This window comes from Eurosta solidaginis, chromosome 4 (assembly GCF_040869045.1).
Source record: "Eurosta solidaginis isolate ZX-2024a chromosome 4, ASM4086904v1, whole genome shotgun sequence".
NCBI lineage: Eukaryota > Metazoa > Arthropoda > Insecta > Diptera > Tephritidae > Eurosta > Eurosta solidaginis.
Window position 1 is genome coordinate 184,137,780 of NC_090322.1, and position 18,172 is coordinate 184,155,951.

The 18,172-nt window shown below is 36.8% G+C and overlaps 2 protein-coding genes across 21 annotated transcripts in view; one reads left to right on the plus strand and one right to left on the minus strand.

The window, feature by feature from the left end:
• LOC137250764 (uncharacterized) overlaps positions 1 to 18,172 on the plus strand; it is a 411,869-nt gene that overhangs the window by 101,575 nt on the left and 292,122 nt on the right. The gene's annotated exons all lie outside the window — the stretch shown is intronic.
• kirre (kin of irre) overlaps positions 1 to 18,172 on the minus strand; it is a 209,961-nt gene that overhangs the window by 96,179 nt on the left and 95,610 nt on the right. For 15 of the 18 annotated variants that reach the window (XM_067784156.1, XM_067784154.1, XM_067784160.1 and 12 more), the window contains one exon: positions 8,542 to 8,626. The exons of the other annotated variants lie outside the window; for them this stretch is intronic. The gene's annotated coding sequence lies outside the window, so the exon portion shown is untranslated. The remainder of the gene's footprint in view (positions 1 to 8,541; positions 8,627 to 18,172) is intronic. 18 annotated transcript variants of the gene reach the window in all.

Consider the following 18,172-nt stretch of genomic DNA (forward strand, 5'->3'; position numbering starts at 1 on the left):
TTCGACAGCGTTAGTTTAGCTCACATTAGTTCATATACCAAGCCGGTTCTCTTCGTGTCCATATGATTTGGTGCCCAGGTGCGGCGTAGTCTGTTCAGCTTAAAGATGGGCAAGAGTTAAATACCGGCTTTAAATTAAATGACAAGACGCATGATACTGAAGACAGATTCCTTAAAAACAGGCACCACTGAACAAAAAATATTACTGTGACTTGATAGTCCGAATGATAATGATGTAAGTAGTGGCGTAATAGACAACCCATAAGCTCGTACTTCCATTTGGCGTGGACAAATTCATCCGTACCCCATGGGAAAATGTGGTCTTCTTGCATACTTTATCTGTCTTTCGAATTGGCAGCCCTTTGTTGCCAAAAAAAACCAAGTGACTTCCGTAAATAGACCCGGCTGTGGTGGGAGTTGTTTGCCTATTTATACTCGTCGAACCTCGACCTCAGACCACGACCCAGAAAGCAGACTTCGATCTATACCCCGACATACGCGGGTTATGGGCGTGGATAATCCGGTTTATACTTAGTTACATATCAATACAAATGCCGGATTAAAATCAGCTAATAGAGAGTATCGCTCAATAACTGATTTGGAAAAGCTCAAGCTCTATCTTGTTTCTGGCTAGGTGCCCTTTTATCTCTTCCTGTCTAAATAAAGCTTACTATCATCGCTTTCTTCTTTCCAGACGCGAGATATTCCTTATCGTACGCTATCCAAACTCGCAGGCATCCTATAGTTTATAAACCAGTGGTGAAAAGTGCGTGAGCTCATGGTTACGCGGTTGGCTTAGATTATGAGCCTGTATCTAATTCACTTGGAATTATTTTCTGAATGGAATATTTTCCATTTTTACTCGATCTTGAGCTGGGACTGAACCCAAAAAAATGATCGTTATAACAGCACATCCTAATATTAATATACTTATATCTTTGTAAATTGTAAGCACCATGTAAGAATGTATTCCACTGCCGAGACGCTTACTCAAGGGACATGTTACATGAGCTTTGGCTGTTTGCTGCCTGGCAACGAGCATAGTCAACCAACAGTAATGCAGCGTACATTATACAAATTTATCCTATGCATGCATACATCGCAATAAACCGACCAGCCCACTTCATTTTACATGCGAATTCACCCAAACCGAATAGCAGACGCTCGATGAGGCCAGCCAGTGAAACGTGCTGTGTCATTGCAGAAATTCCATAGTCATTGATTAATGACGATGACAGGCGATGCGAATTTATGCTGGTGTGTATATGTGTGTGTGTGCGAGTGTGCATGTGTGCGACGGATACAAATTTTATATCGAAGGAATAGCGAATGATGGCAATAGATTTTGAAGTCTATTGCAACGACATACAGACCCACAAACATACATACGCCAAACTCAGAAAATGCTTAAAAAAATAAATAAATACAAAATAAAAATTGCGACAACAAAAATGAATTTAACCTTACTGCTACAACGATTGCCTCTGACGGTAGAAGTGCGAAACCAGCAGAGACCTAGACAACGGCAGCTCTGTAGACGCACTGCATCCCAAAGTCCCAATGTGACTTCTTTCGACGACGACGAGTTCAATTGGATTGGCAGCGTGATCGTGTACTGATGCCCAACTGAAGTGCTGTTGCTTGAGTGCTTGGCCACATATACTGCTGCTTTTGGTTGGCATTGCCACTACCACTGTCACTGCCATTGTCACTAAGAGGCTAAGTTGCTTGGGGCGAGCTGCTAGTGCAACGCTTTGGCTGGGAATTATTTGGCATGAGTCCCAAGCGCACTGTGAACAAGAATATTTGAAAATGTAGATAAAATTGAAAACAGTTGATTTTTTAAGAACTACGTGAAGTTACTCGTTTACTTGCAGCCGCGTCGATTTTTTTCTGTGCTTCTCATTTTGAATTAGCTTCATGCCCGATTCGGTCCAATTCTGGATTCAAGTAAATCCAAATGAGTTCTATGATATTTGTAGTGCCCTAGGAATGCTGTGGTTAATTCTCGGCTTTACTTGGTTAGCGGATGACTGATGAAAAAACGATACGATATTCTATCTGAAAGTGATGCGGTTGATATCTTTGTAATGTAATAAATGGGTCATAATCCCAACAGCGGACAACACTGATAGCGTAAGTGTCTCTGGGAGTTTTCGATCGAAACTCTTTGGGAGTATTACGAACTCAAACAGACTATCGAGCAAAACGGAATGTTATGCCGCAAACCTGTGCGTAGACAAAACTAAAGCGGGAGCCAAAGCACTACATTCGAAGGATATTGCTGAGCAAGTTTTTCTATTGAATAAATGTTTATATTGTTAAAGGAAGTCCAAAATGTTTTGAAAAATGTCAAGGAGAAGAGGATCACTTTTTTCTTTGTAGCTGATAAACTAAACGGCCATTAACAAAGCTCGGGAAGTATTATAGTGTTTCGAAAATATTCAGTGGTTTCTGCGATGAGCGTCCAACGAAAGCACCAGAGTCGTTGGACATACCTGCCTTCGCCTTAATTCCAGCCATCTGAAATATGATAACAAATCAGATATATAAATCTTAGCGGAACTAACAGACTAAGGGGTGGTTTGAAACTACTCATTTGTTCCGTTCCTTTAGTACTATTTTTCAAATGTTAGTGGATTGATCTCAGCAAGACCTTAGATGCACATCACAATGCCAAATACTTCATCTTCGATTGTTTGAAAACTTTGTTTACCACTAATAAAACTGGTGATTTAACTAATGAGAAAAGCTGGAAAAATAATGAATGGTATTATAAAGCTGTGGAACCACAGCGGGAGACTTACAATATATCCGCGGCAGGTATGTCTGTAGTAAGAGGCGACTAAAATACTCAAATGATTCAAGGGGTTGTGTAGCGCAACTCTTTCAAGAGGTTGGCAGAGCAATATAAAACTTCTATAATCCAATTGTCAAACTCACTCACTCGTGGCGAGTACTGTTTCTTTAAAAGTAGTGGCTCTGGCGACCCCAAGTTCTTCTTGGATCTAGTGGGTGGGGGCGGGATGGTATAAAAGGTTCAATATGAAAGCATTTCACTAATGTTTTTGGACCTCCATACCACCATTTCAAGACTACTTCGGTGCTAGGTCAATACCGTTACGAAGTACCCTATTTCTGTGACCTTCCTCTCGTTCATTTTGAGCCCTTCTTTGTACTATTTGATGACTATTTTGGAATTACTTTCGCTATCATTACGAGAAAACTTTTGGGATTATGATGTAATGAAATAATATTTCTTCATCTCTGACGCTGAATTTTTTTTTAAATTTTGTGCACTTCCATGTATGTGGAAATATTCCATGGATGATACTGTTTTGTGTGTCTGTTCTCCGATGATGTGGTTGACTTCTGAAACATTTATCGCATATCCATCTTCACTCCTAAATGAAAACAAAATTTTTACTTTTTGGAGGATCACCAGTTAAAAGCTATTTTAAGCACCATTAACAATATAGGTCAAATGCATTTGCACAGTAAAAAACAAATTAGTTTGAACTCGACACTGAGTTAACCTCATACTTTTCACCTTAGCCATGGTTTTAAAAAATTAAAACATACATATGATTAATTCTTTCTTTTTGGCTTTGTTACCCAGCTTGTATCCAAGCCGCTCAATGTATGGGAGATCAACAACATACTATAAGAATCAATTTGTTAACTGAATAAACGAAGGGAAGTTGATTTAAGACTCACAAAATCACACGTCTGTGCCACTTCAGCACTAACATTACGTTCATTCGTGGCATTCAGTTGCAACCCCACAAGTTCAGTAGTGTCGAAGACTATATACCTACATATCATTATGGTTAGTTCAACCAATTTCTTTTCAAGGGGGAAAAAAAGTCTAGTAATTTCAACAGAAGGCAACTGTTAGTTTCAAGTTTCAATATTCTGTAAAAATTACAATTGTCAATCAACCTAACCAATTTGATGTAACTGGTGATTTCAACAGCGAATAAGTACATCAGCTGAATATAAATTTACTCTCACGGCGCTCATTACTCTGGTCTTACGACCATGGAACCGCAGAAATCTCTGCGATATCAACAGAACTTCACTGTCATTCTAATGGTGATGAAAATTTTAATAGTTTTCATTGGAATTAGGGTGACAGTATTAATTGTTAAGTTAGCAGAGCTATGGCCCACGTATTATACCATTTGTTTTTGCTAATTTGACTGTTGAAATGGCCATCAACACGTCAACAGAAATTGAGGTTGAATTGACCCGCAATTCAGTTGATTTTACTAGCTTTTTCTTTCATCACTTCCTACATCTAGAGTAATCTTTACAATACTTTTTTGTAGTGTACAAAATTATTTAGTATTAAAAGTCCTCGAAAATCCTATTAGCAAAGGTAAAGTCCCAAGAAATTATCTCTAAGAAACCCATAAATTTTAAAATATTTATTGTTTGCACCAGTTTTTTTACAATATCACGTCACTGCGAAACTTTCATAGAGTATTTACTATCAAGTTCTTAGCTATACATATATAACCAAAAACAAAAATTGCTTAAGTACAATATTCAGAACTTGAGATGCCCAAATATATTTGCAGAGGTATATGAGAGTTTGTGCATTGTACTGTGAAGCGCTTTTCATTTACTTGGCAACGCACGTACTCTTTGACGAAGCTTTGGCAACTTTGTCGACTTCATCGAACTATAATATATCCTCTCACTTTGCTGCTCCTTTTTGCCCACTTCCATGGCACACGATTTCCAACTCTAGTTTTGTCAAAAAAAAGAAAAGGCATGTTTCAACCGCTTGCCACTTTCACATTTATAGCCACCTCACATTGTTTTTCTTTTCGTCTTATTTGTTTATTCATTGTCCTTATATCACTTTTCCTGTGAGTCTCTTGTGAATTCCTGAAATAGTACAACATTTGCGTTTATTTGCGTAAAGATTGCCAAAACAAAATGGAGAGAATGCCGTTAAGTTTATTTTAATACGCAAAGTGATACCAATAGCGCGCTGCTTCCAAATTTTCGAACGCAGACAGTGCGGATCATTAGAATCACTTCATAGTCACTAGAGCATGGCGCCAAAAAAACAAAAAAAATGCTGCCAAAATAGGTACTCTGTATCTCTTGAGCTACGTATGTGCGAAATGAGTATGGAAATGTGGAGTAGCCAAACATTCCAAGCCTAATCTGACAGACAGTTTCAGCTGTCAGTTAATCTTGAACACTTTATGCATACTCCCTCTATTATCTGCATTTATCATGAGGCTTCATTTATCCCAACTCAATTATGGCTTCAAGCCAATTACGTTGAATTGCCTGAAAAGAATTTATTTAATCGCCGTTTGGCAAGCTCGAAAATATGTAGCATTTATAATACTCTGAATTAGGTAGATTGACAAGGGGGTTTCAGTGGCTGGTGCATATAATTGGTTAAATATCGTACGAGCATCAACTTAGAAGCTGAATTGGGAGTCAATCTGCACAAAAAGTTTGAAAATCTGCCAATAGTTACTCTATCAGATGGATACCGAGAGATTGTAATGCCGAAAGGACTTGGAAAGCTAATTAGATAGCCAGATAAGGATAAAAACATGAGTAATCTCTAAGGCAAGGAACCATGCACCACCCATCAATGAAGCTGTTAATTTTTTTATTGTTTATAACAGCAAGTCTTACTGTTATTCTGTTTTTTTTTTACTCGTCATTATCAAAATGGAAAGATGCAAACATCTTCTCGAAAACGTCTCCCTTCAACAGTATAAGGGCCATCCGATCTATCATAAATCTAGTATTCCGCGCCATATATCAAGACGAGCATGATAAAGACTCAAAGAGTGCGGGCTGTGTTCATCGAGAAAGAACTTCCTTTTATTCTCAATTTCCTATACATTTCGTTGTTCCTAGGAATTGTTAGCAAGAGCTATTCTTAGTAAGATTTTTAGGCTAACTTTACTTTCTAATGCTTATAGCTCGGTTCTTGAAGTGATGGAACCCAACGCAGTTCGGAATTTGTATCGGTTAACACTGACTGACGTCTTGGTGACTGTACACTAAATATAGCTTTATATGAAATATTAAGGATTGGTGGGTGTTATAGGCATAGTAGGTAGGGCCGTAGTTGTATGATGGACCGTAGGTTCCATAGTCCTTGATTGAGCTAAGGGGTTTACCAACTCTGTCTCTCAGTCTTGTTCTTACAAGAATTCGCCCTGGCATTGAAACCTCTCACCATTCGCAGAAGTTTTCAATAGAAATTATGGCTTTGATTTCTACCAAGCATCATTTAAAGCTGCTCGCATTCGATTCTTTCACGCCCTTCTCTATTTTAAACTAGGACGCCTCCCTTTTTTTCTCTTCTCCGAGACGCCTCATTTGTTCTCTCTTCACCGGATAAAGATGCCAAAAAGTCTGCGAGGTATCCGTATATAGTAATGTCCTTAAGGCTGTATCCTAACTTATTGAAAAGTTATCGATTTGTTATCGAAGTGTTAATAATTTATTATCGAGGTGTTATAGATCTGTTAGCGATAGCTCATCGGTATGTAGTGAATGTTAACACGGCGACAGAAATCCGACAGTAAACCAACGATAATAATTCGCTATCGATAATAAGTCGATAATAAAACAATCACTAGCTATCGTCCGGTGGGAAAATCCTGAGCCAGATAAATAATTTTGTATGTAAATGCAACAACAACGATATGAGCCAGATAAATCCAGATAGAAGTCTGGTTCAATTTGTGAGCCAGATAATTTGTTAATTACTTATTTTTAGTTTGGCAACACTGCCTTTAATAAACCTACTTTTTCAAAAATAGATGTCACTGCTTAGCCTTTCGCCGTATGAGTTAAATGAAAAACAGCGGCGACATCTGCCTATCAGATTTCACGTGTGCGAAAATTTCACGACATCTGCTTCTCAAGTGTCTCAATGATCCAGAGCATTCCCGTGGGAATTGAGCGTGAGCTGGAGCTGTAAAACTCACTGAAAGACGGCAACTGTTTGGTATCGGTTATTACCAGTAGGAAGCCGACGACATTATTCTTAAAAATCCTGAAATTTTTAATTTATAGATTTACCTCTGATGTGGCTTAATTCTGACCCTTGGGTGAGCTCCTGTTAACTTAAAATCAATATTTTTCAAGCCGTACAGCTTTCTATTTACACTTCAAACTTCACCTTTTTTGTTGAGCCAGAGCCAGGTAGTTTTGTTCTAGTAACTACGTGTTACCATACTTCAAATTCAACCGGTCCCACCAAGTTTAGATATGTTATACAACAGAGCCTGAAATTTTCGACTGAAGGTCTAATTGCATTTTCCGTGTACACTATTAAGTTAAAACCGACAAAGTTTTTATGCCATGCCGGGAGAAGCGTTCGTATGTTTTTTTCTAATCTAGGAGGCCAGACCCGGATGGTCGTTCTCTTCTGTCGACGGGTAGGTGCAAATTAGCGATACATTGAGGTACCTTGGTTAACGCGGCTCGCACTAAGACGCGTTACGTCAAGTATAAACGACAATCCTTGGCGACGCAGTATCTCTCAAATCCAAGACTTAAATTTTTTGTTCCTGCATTTGAAGGCGTCTCAGGTTCAATTGATTTCAAGCCCTTTCCTTGAAATTTAAATTCTCGTAATGCGGTATTAGCGTGGCCAATATTCGGAAATTAATCAATCAGTCGCATACAGATGTAAGCAGCAACCAATGTAGGCCCTGAAGCAGAAAAGACGACACTTATTTTTCGGATTGTTAGCAAAATCCTTCTGCTTCCTCACGTCTCTCGAAGTCCACGATCGAGGGAGAAAGGAGTGAATAGTGCTCTTCGAATCAAATTGTCTGCTCTTAGATACTTTATATAAGGTATAGGCGAGCAGTTGATACACCTAATATATAAGTTAAAACAACCCTAACACTCGCTTGCCCTGTTTGTTTTGCGAAATTGATTTAGCTTCTTTATTTCCTCAATAAAAAATGGAAGAAAATCAACATTCACTACGCTCCTTTCCGCTTTAGTGAAAGATGTTTGAGTAATGGTGACAACGACAAACTCCTACTGACTTATTGCTTCCGATGGCAGCCTGCTTTTACACCCCCGCTGCGCTTGCTTGACGCACTAGTACGTGATTGCGTTTGCTTATTTCTATTTTCAGCTTATTTTTATTTCAGCGTTTTTTTCATACATATTAAATTTCCCTTTGAAATGTTTTCAAGGCATACTTGTTTTGGAATTTGTTTCTTAATATATTTTATAGGATACTAAAGGGCACGACATACGTTGTTTTGACCCATTTGGCTCTTCTTTCCTCTTTCTATGCCGAAGCTTCTCCCTTGTCAACTTATACTGCATAATGGTCTCGAGCATACTATAGTCATATTGAGGAAAGCTCTGCTCAATTCGGTAAGACTCTTCTAAAGCATCGGTAGAGTTCTTGCTGTTACTGTAACAACAAACTTAACAAGGAAACATATCTACCATTTTTAGGCTAATCATGTATCATAGACAAAGATTTTAAAGTTCCCTTGCATCATATAAGTTACATACATACCTTAACGTTATCACATTGTGCTGCGATGGGTTGGAAAATATTTTTGGTATTGAAGAAATTATTTATACTCGTATGCGGTGCTTACCTGAAAAAAAAGAGTAATATATATTTGAATTCACTGTTAGGAATATTCGTATCAACACATAATTAATGCCTTATAGCAGGGATCGCCACGAGCTTCTTATGGAAGCGTGACCACACCTACTTTGAAATCCAAAAATAAAAAAGATGGCGACTGAGCTTGTAGAAAGTACACTGTAAAATTTCGAAAATTCATAAAATAAGATTTTTTTTAATATCTCGATCCTTGCGCCACCTGGCGGCGATTATTTCCATATGCCGCTTTATATTCATGTATTCACTATGTGTTCCAAATATTAGCCTAATCGGAGCACAAACACATTTTTTTTAAATACTTCGATCCATGCGCCACCTAGCGGGAGTTTTTTCTTATTATTGCATTGTCATCGGGTTCTGAACTATTTTCCAAGTTTCAAGCTTGTAGCTTATCGGGAAGTTACTTAAATTTCGATTACAAAATTCTGTTCGCTAAACAGAGTCAAGCTAAATAAAATCGTTTAAGAAAACAGGGCTATTATTTATTACATTCTATTAGATAAATGAGTGATTATCTTAAATTATCTTCTTACTTCAAACTTTTCACTAATTTGTATATTCCATATTCAATTTTTAAAATCAAGTGGGGCGAAATAAATTTTCGTCAGTGCACGTCTATTCATCATTTTGTTTTCTAAAAAAAATAGCTACAACCAATCAGTGCTGGCAATAGCAGCTGGCACGTACACAAACCCAGTCGGACTTGGTAGCTTTCAAAATTAACGTATCGCATTGTTGTCTTGAATGCATTTAAAAATACTTCTACATGCGTTCAATTGAAATTTAATTTAATTTTAATTGTAATTATTAAATAAATCAAACAAAGCTTCTTTGTTTTCGAACAGGTGAAACAAAAATATACCCAAAAATATTACTTCAAAAGTCGTCTTACACGAAATTATAGCAGCTTAGTTCCTAATGGGTACAGCAGAATACATTCGGTTGTTTGCGAGAGGATAGAATGCGTGCGTGCGGGGATGTGTGATGCGCTTGCCTATGCGATGCGCTTGCCTGAGCGTTTTACAAAAACAATTGCGTGAAAGCGCTTATGGGGTGGCGATCTCTGCCTTATAGCATCCTAAAACAATAAAGGAACTCATTCACATTTGCAAAAGCCTTTTAATTATCCAAACCTTGCAAATGAAAGTACTTTTCAAATAACTTTGAGGTTTCTTGAGTTGATCTTTTATCGCCGGGTGTCGAAATTTCGAAAGTAGAGATTTATGCCACCATAGCACAAACATCGGCACGGCGGCAGCGTAAACGAAACAAAATCAGAACCTAATCAGACCGAAACCTGACGGAAGAGGGAATCTAAACCGTAGCCTTCACCGAACCCGAAATTTCGACCTATGCTTTCCAAAGTATTAAAATTTTTAATGTGTGAACATCTTAAGGGAATTCACGATGTGAGGGAATTCAGAATGTAAGCGTAAGCTACGTAAGTGTAGCATTAGCATAGTGTTGGGAAGTGGTATGTTATGCATGTACATATATTGGGTAATATACATATAATATATGTAAATGTGGTGGAATTGCTGGAATAGACGAGTTATAGAAGTGTTATAAATTGATATCGATACCAAACATTGTCGCTAAGTTATCGATATTTTGTCGACGAATTATCGATTTTTTAAAAAGTTGTGGAATTGTTATCGGGGGGCTAAGAATGTACAATTGTTATCGAAAAGATACTGGAGTGCTACTGATATGTTATCGGTTGTTATCGAAAAGTTATCGAAGGTATAGGTGGTATAGATGAGTTTTATTAATTGTTATCGAGTACTAGCAATTTATAATCGGTGGTTATCAAGTTGTTATTGAAAAGTTATCGACATGTTATTGAAAAGTTATCCATTTGTTATCAAAAAGTGATCGATTTATTGTCGAAAAACTATCGTTATACATAAAGAAGTTATCATTACATTATCAAAAAGTTATCGATCTAGTATCGATTTAATCACACTTCTAGCCAATTTTTTATCGCGAGCCATCGATTTGTTATCAAACAGCTATCGATTGCTTATCGGAGTGTTACCAATTTATTATCGACGTTTGATTGATTTGCTAGGAACGATTTCGGCAAAATTTAATATTATGTGATAACAAACCGCTAATTTGGCGGCAATAATTCGCTGTTGGTAATAAGCCGATATTAATCCGATAATAAAACAGAAACTTGTCTATATCGCTAGCCCTTAAACCGATTATGATGGAGTGGCCTAGGTTGTCATCTCCATTACGTGTACTCACGTAGTGAGCTGCTTAGAACCACATTCAAAAAAATCACCCTGGTCATTGACTGGTGACTCTTTTACACACTGCTCCCTCTGGAAAAATATTATATAAAAGCGTGAAATCACTGGCGTATGCTGAAGCGGAAAATATGGATTTGATGGTGGTGAATGAAAACAAAATGAAGCACTTGCTGTCATTAAGCAAAGAGTAAGCGCATTTGCACCTTGGCTACCACGTCATTGTTGGCAGCCATAATTTCGAAACATGTAGTAAAAACTTCGTTTATCTGTGAAGCAGCATTAACTCTAGCAAGAATATCAACTTTGCACTAAATAGGCAATTGAAAAGTAAAGTTCTTTCTTGGTAAACGGAAACAAGGTACTTATCATGCGGGACCCGCTATAACCGTTAAATGCCATATCTCTTTTTTCTACGGATGCGTGTACAAAGGAAAAGTAATGAAACAACTTACTAATGGATATCTTTCCGGTAATTTCAGATTATGGTTTCTTTATTAAGCTACAATTATATATACATAGTTATTAATTTTTTTTCTGAACTAAAATTAGTTTTCAACGAAATGTTTGTGGGGGCACGTCATAATTAAATTACTTGAACTTTTACTAAACTCGACCACCATTCATAATTTTCATGGATATTTTATAATTAATTATTTATAGCAAAATCAAATGTTCTTTCTATGTTATTTTTGATATCAATAATCACAAAATAATCATTTCATATGGACACACTCAAACATTAACACTTAATACTTGCACAATCCTTGTAATTTCATTAATCACTTCCCCTTCAACGAGTTTGCCTTCAAATTTGTTCGCTATCCTCGCAGAGTAATTTGAGCAAATTTTAAATTATTGCCAAAGGTGAACAAAATAAATGTTCATTTCTGTGCCGTTCAATCCGCGTAATGCGCCACCTTTTTTTGGCGGTAAATAATAAGTTCAAGTTGTATGCGAAATCTGAAAGTTTCCCGTTCCGCTTATACCGCCTCGATAGCACTTTGCTTCACGATTTTACGGCTTCTCACCTTCGATGCTATCCAACGTGCTGTCGAGTGAACGGAATTACATTCTCATTTATTTGTTGCTGAACAAACTTATGTAGCTACCGTTGGTGCCAACGATTTAATTGCATTTCAAATTTACGAGCAGCTGAGTCCATTTTGTTACTTTCTACTAGTAGTATTTTAGAAATGCTTGACGTGAGCTGCAGTTTGGCTTGCCTTTTTTTGTACAGGGTGCGGCGCTGCGGCAAACTGTACTAGGTTCGGTTAGTCTGGAAGGATCTGAACACGAAGATCTTGTTGTTTTTGTTGTTGTTGTTGTAGTATTTACGATATAGACACTCCACCAAAGTTTTGGGGAGTATCATTGATATTGATGGTCTTTTTCCGGATATACATATATCAGGTACGTTTCGGTAACAAGCACCATTGATGTACTAGCCGGACCATTTAGGGAACGCTTAATATGACCATGTTAAAACTACACCAGACCTTCGCTATGGTAGATAGTCGTGAAGCGAAAAAACTGGAGAGTTCAGGGAGATAGTTGTTTATTTTATTACATAGCTCATCGATGTGTGGGCCTAGACCTGTGGCCATTATTGTGCAGCCATCCCGTAGGATACAATGGTGCCTCCTTCTGGTGGCGTAGGGAGTTTCTATATGTAGAAGTTAAACAATAGCGGGGATAAAACACCACCCTGTGATACACCTTGTTTAATTATTCTGGGTTTAGATGTTACGTTCCTGAATTGCACCGTTGCTTGCCGACCAGACAGATATTTTGTGGTCCGCCTTCGATGCTATGTGTTTTGAGACTTTGAGGAAGGCAGGACCCTTTACAATCTTGCAGTAACGCGCCTTGGTTGACTGTATGAAAAGCTGTTGACATGTGTAGTGCTACAAGTCCTGTTTTGTGGTAGGATTTTTGATTCAATCCGTACTTTATCTGCATGCTGATTGCATTTAGGTAATGATACCCCATTTAATGTAAAGTTCGTTCTCGCAGCAGATAGTTCCATAACACTAAGTATATTACAGGATCGTAACGTAATTCATTTCGGAGCGGTTTTGCTCTTATAACAACATCAGCAACAAGTTCTTTGGACATGATGCTTTACCACTTACCACATCTAAACTTTTTTCACTCCATACCGCTTCATATAATCGTACAGAGTTGGAAGGAAAATCTTTCTCAGCTGAGAAATCAACAGATATGACCCGGCCTATGAAAAGGTGGCTTATGACCACAAAAAAAAAAAAAAAAAGAAAACTACTGAGAAACTGAAGAAATGCATTGTTTATCTTTAACAGCTGTTTATCGCAATTTTTTTTTGAGTCATAAGCCACCTTTTCATAGGCCGGGTCACATATGCCCTTTTTTCACGAATAACGGAAAGAAACTATTTTTGACCTAAAATACTAAATTTGTGGGATCTTTATCCAAAAAAGGTAGTAGGTTGTACTTAAATAATATGAAGAGCATAAAATAAGTTCAATGAGTCGACTATAATAATAAGGCACTTGCTATACTTATGTGCTGAGCTATGTCGACGGAAATGCTATATAAGGTCGATATGTGACTTTAGAAGCCGACCACTAAGGCCTGCAAGTTCCAATTTTAGCTGTACTCATTATAGGGGTTTTGTGGAGCCTACACGGTTTCAAATTCGAATTTCAATTCCAACTTTTTTGGACTACATATCGTCGGTCCCATGGAAGACTAGAGGGATTCGTTGTTTCGTGGAAGATTAACAAATTTTTAATGTTCGAGTGGAAGACTAACGCGTTTCAGTTGTTCGCGTGGATGACGAACCCGTTTCAGTAGTTCCAGTGTAAGACTAATACATTTCAGTTGTTCGTGTAGAAGACTAATACTGTTTTCACACAGAAACTTAATGATCTCATTTCACCTGCTAATGAAATCGTAAATTTTTTGCTTTCACACAGAAGTAACCGCTCGATTAGTATGAAGGATGAGACAGACAATCATGGCGGAACGATACAAGGTGGGAGCATGGTGACATACCTACAAACAAAAAAAATTCCATGTACTTGTAAATTCGATGGACAAATGTCAAAATCGTACTGCGCCGGTAGTCGATGTATTAAATCAAATAAAAAAGGTTATAATCAGCTGTTCGATGCGGCCACCTTGTATCGTTCCGCCATGCAGACATTTGCTTTGAAAACTAAGAAACGGAAACGGAAGCGGAACGCTGCCAACAGAGTTGCATTGTGCTTTTGACTTCATTAGGCATTCGATTAGCTACTAATGAAATAATAATAGATTCGAATTTTGTAGGGAAGATTGAGCTCAATAAGCGTCTTAATGTAGAAAATTGCCTTTATTATTCAATAAGCCGTCTCTGTGAAATTAGTATAACATTCACATGTGATTTAACTATTTGTTTGAAGAGCGATAGTTGAAATTATGGATTTCGAGGGAAAATAGCAATAATTCTCACACCATCTACCAAACCATATATCAAAATAATGTGAGAAAGTTTTTCTAGGCTGGGTTTCCCTTCGGCATTATTTGGTGGAAATTTTACATTCTATGACGTAGACTCCGTCTTCGAATCCTACTTTTTGTCCAACGTTTTTTTGTATGTATGCAGAGTTCCAAAGGCCCATTTGACTTTATGCTTTCTATTTCGATTCCAGTTTATGTAAGATGACAAAATTATTTCTGGTATTCCACACTTATAGAAAGGCTTAAATACATATTTATAAACCGTTGGGAGGACAAAAAACTTGCGATTTGAGTCCTGGGGAAATAATATGTGCAATAAGTTTTCTATAAAATATGCGAAGCAATTTTAAAATCATTATTATCTGAACTAATTGCATCACCCTGTATACAAAATTCCTTGTCGTACCTACATTTTTTGCCAAAACATTTTTTCGCTGGTTATTTAGCATTTTTCGCGGACCACTTTTTTAAATTTAATTTCTATTTTTTTGTTACATTTCTTTCTTCCTCTTTCTAAAGTAAAAGTGATTGTATTTTGACGTGCCTAATTTTCGCCGCTATTTAGTGCAACGTTGATGAGAATTAACCTTAATTTAAAATGAATGGGACACATAGTGGGAATGTAAAAAAAATTTTTTTTGGGCGGAAAAGTGTCTTTGTTTGGTCCTTTTTTTGGTACAACCTTGATGATCGTGTTAGAAGTAAGAACACGCAAACATACAACCTGGTTGGACAAATGGTGGCCTAACATACCGGCCAGGAAGTGGGGCAGACGATGCGGCCTGCAGTGGTGGCGACCAACTGAAAAATTTGCTCCCAAAGTGGTTATTGCTGTTTTGTATGTGTTTTTTTTTAGGTACACAGGTTTTCATTTTATTTGTTGCAAGGTTGTTCGGGGATATATGTACTAGTATGTATGTATGCACGTTGGTCAACGCTGTCGACAGCATACCGCGGATAGAGTAATATAGTTTGAGCAGTTAAGCCACTGAGGTTTGGTTCTTTCTCAACTTAACTTTAAGGTAAAGAGGTAACGGTTATTATTGCATTCTTTTTCTTTTCTATAATTCGTTAAGTACCTGGTCGATAAATCCCGGGGAACAGATAAACTTTCTTTTGGCGATATGTGAAATATCTTTTTTAAGATACAGATTTTATATTCATTGGTTACTGTGATAATACTCAATGATAGCATAAGCATGTCTGGACGCCTTTACGGTTAATGGAACATGGGCTTAGCTCATTTGCAGATCCTCAATGCTTTTCAGTATGGACGGAAAGGTGACTTAACTGGGTTGCTAATCTAGTAATGTGCGGCAGTGATGATAATCATGGTATATTTGTACTTTTTTTTGTACATTTCGCTTCCCGAAAGTACGTTGGTACTACATTGACATATTTAGTACATTTTTGTAAAATACAGCCCTACACTTCAAGTAATTTGCAAAGCAGCTCTGAATGTACAAAAAATTTTTAGATTTTTGGAAGAAAATATATAGTTGAGTTGTTTTGTTGCCGAGCACAATTTGCCATTTGCAATTATGGATCTTTTAAATATGCTTATGAAAAATAGCATAACTGATTCTAAAATTGTGAACAAATTTTGCATCAATAGAATTAAAGCACAGAAAATAATAACTCAAATAACAGGGCCAGAAAATTGTAAATCCACAATTGCATTTTGTCAGAAGAATTCTTACTCTTAATAGTAGATGAAATGACTGATTTATGTATTAGACTGGGTTGATTTATTAACCGATATCGCGCCATCGATTATTCGATAGGATTTGGGCTCAGGAAAAAAGTTCCACTACGCATACCCAAAAAAAATAATTTTCGAGCCTGCGAAATTTCATCGTATTTTTCGATTTTTTATGCATTTTTTTTTTTTTTTCATTTTCAATGCTCCAAATCACTTTTTATGTATCTTTATTCGTGTAAATTGGCAAATGCAAAATTGGTAAATGCTGTTTTTTGAAAATTAGAAGAATTTTGGTCCAAAATCGATTTTTTTCGCAGGCTCGAAAATTATTTTTTTGGGTATGCGTATTGGAACTTTTTTTCCTGAGCCCAAATCCTATCAAAAAATCGATGCCGCGATATCGGTTAACTTTCGTCCATACAAATTGACCCAACCCAATATGTATATCAAATATTTGGAAGTTTCGATTCGAATTTTTGATAATAAGTGCATTGATAGATTTGATACCTTTGACCGATAGTAGCACGGAGGGTATTTTAATGCCATTATTAAATCTTTGAAAGACAATTCAATACCACTTGAAAAACTGATTGGTTTCACTACCGACAATTGCTCGGTCATGATGGTAGCAAAAAGCGGAGTACAAGCAAGGCTGAAGCAAGTTGTTCCAAATCTGCATGTTAATGGATGTGTTTGTCACATTTTAAATTTAGCTTCAATGTCCGCTTGTGATGCATTTCCCAACAAAATTGATAAATCTTTAAAAGATGTAAACTATCATTTTTGTAACAGCCCCCTTAGGAGGGCATGCTTTGAGAGTTTTCAAGAACATTTCGATACAGAAATGCATGTTATACTAAAGTACGCCCCCAAAAGGTGGCTTTCTAGACAAGCAGTCATAGATAGAATTCTTAAGCAATGGGATGCCCTCAAGTATTATTTTAATCTTTGCGTATTTCAAAATAAAAGCAGTAATCAAAATATTATATCTGAAAATTTTCAAAGTCCTATTTATAAAGTATGTTTTTCATTTCTTTCTTACTATTTAAATAAAATAAATAATGTGAATATAGAAATGCAGTCTGAAGATATTCGCACACTTTTACTTATTACCAAATTGAAAATTGTATAAAAAAAATCTTACAGACAACCTGACATAGCTGCGCAGATAGATCCATTTCGAAGGGCGCTAAGCCTTCATCATCAGTACGCTTTAGGCATGCTGCGCTAACCATTTAGCTATATAGCGGTGGTTTGTTTGACTGGCAAATTTGCTACTTCTATTCCTTTTTACCAACTATATTTATTCAGTGTTGCGCCATCTGGTGCAAATCACTGATAATGCTGGATTTTTGTTTATTGTCAATTACTTTGTTTGACATTCCCAAGTGCCAAGTTCCCAAGGAATAGAAGTAGCAAATTTGCCAGTCAAACAAACCACCGCTTTTTAGTTCATATGGCTTAGCAGCTAAAGGCCTGCACTGATATGAATGTTGGAGATTCGAGTTCAATGCTCAGCTCCCGAAAAGCTAGCTGATGAAGAAGTGAAATTCAGAAACATGTCGTAGTAACCATCGCCGTTTGTAAACTGACAATTTTTCTCTAATATCAATTACAAAAACCATTGTATAAAGCAATATGAGCAAAGCTCGCTAATTAAATACATATAACAATAATTATCATTAGAAAAACTTATTGTTCTGGCCTTGAGCTCGAATCGAACCTTGAATCATTTATCAATAGGCCGATAAAAACAAAAACAATTACAAAAAATCTTATTTAGACTCCAGTCTTATTTGGATGTTAAATATTGATTCAGACGAAAATCACTTAATCCCAGATGAAGTTTACTGCGGTGTTAATGTGGATATTATTCTATCAAACAACCTTTTCGAAAAAGATGACTTATTTAAGAGCTGTGCTAAACAATTTTATATACAATTTTGTAGTACTTTATTAAAGAAAGTAAACTCGAATGATAAAACTTTGTTGTGGGGCAAAAAGCTTTCAGCAGAAAGTATTTTAAGCGGTGAAACAGATATTGTTATTGTGCCCTTAGTTATGGGCTTGTTTC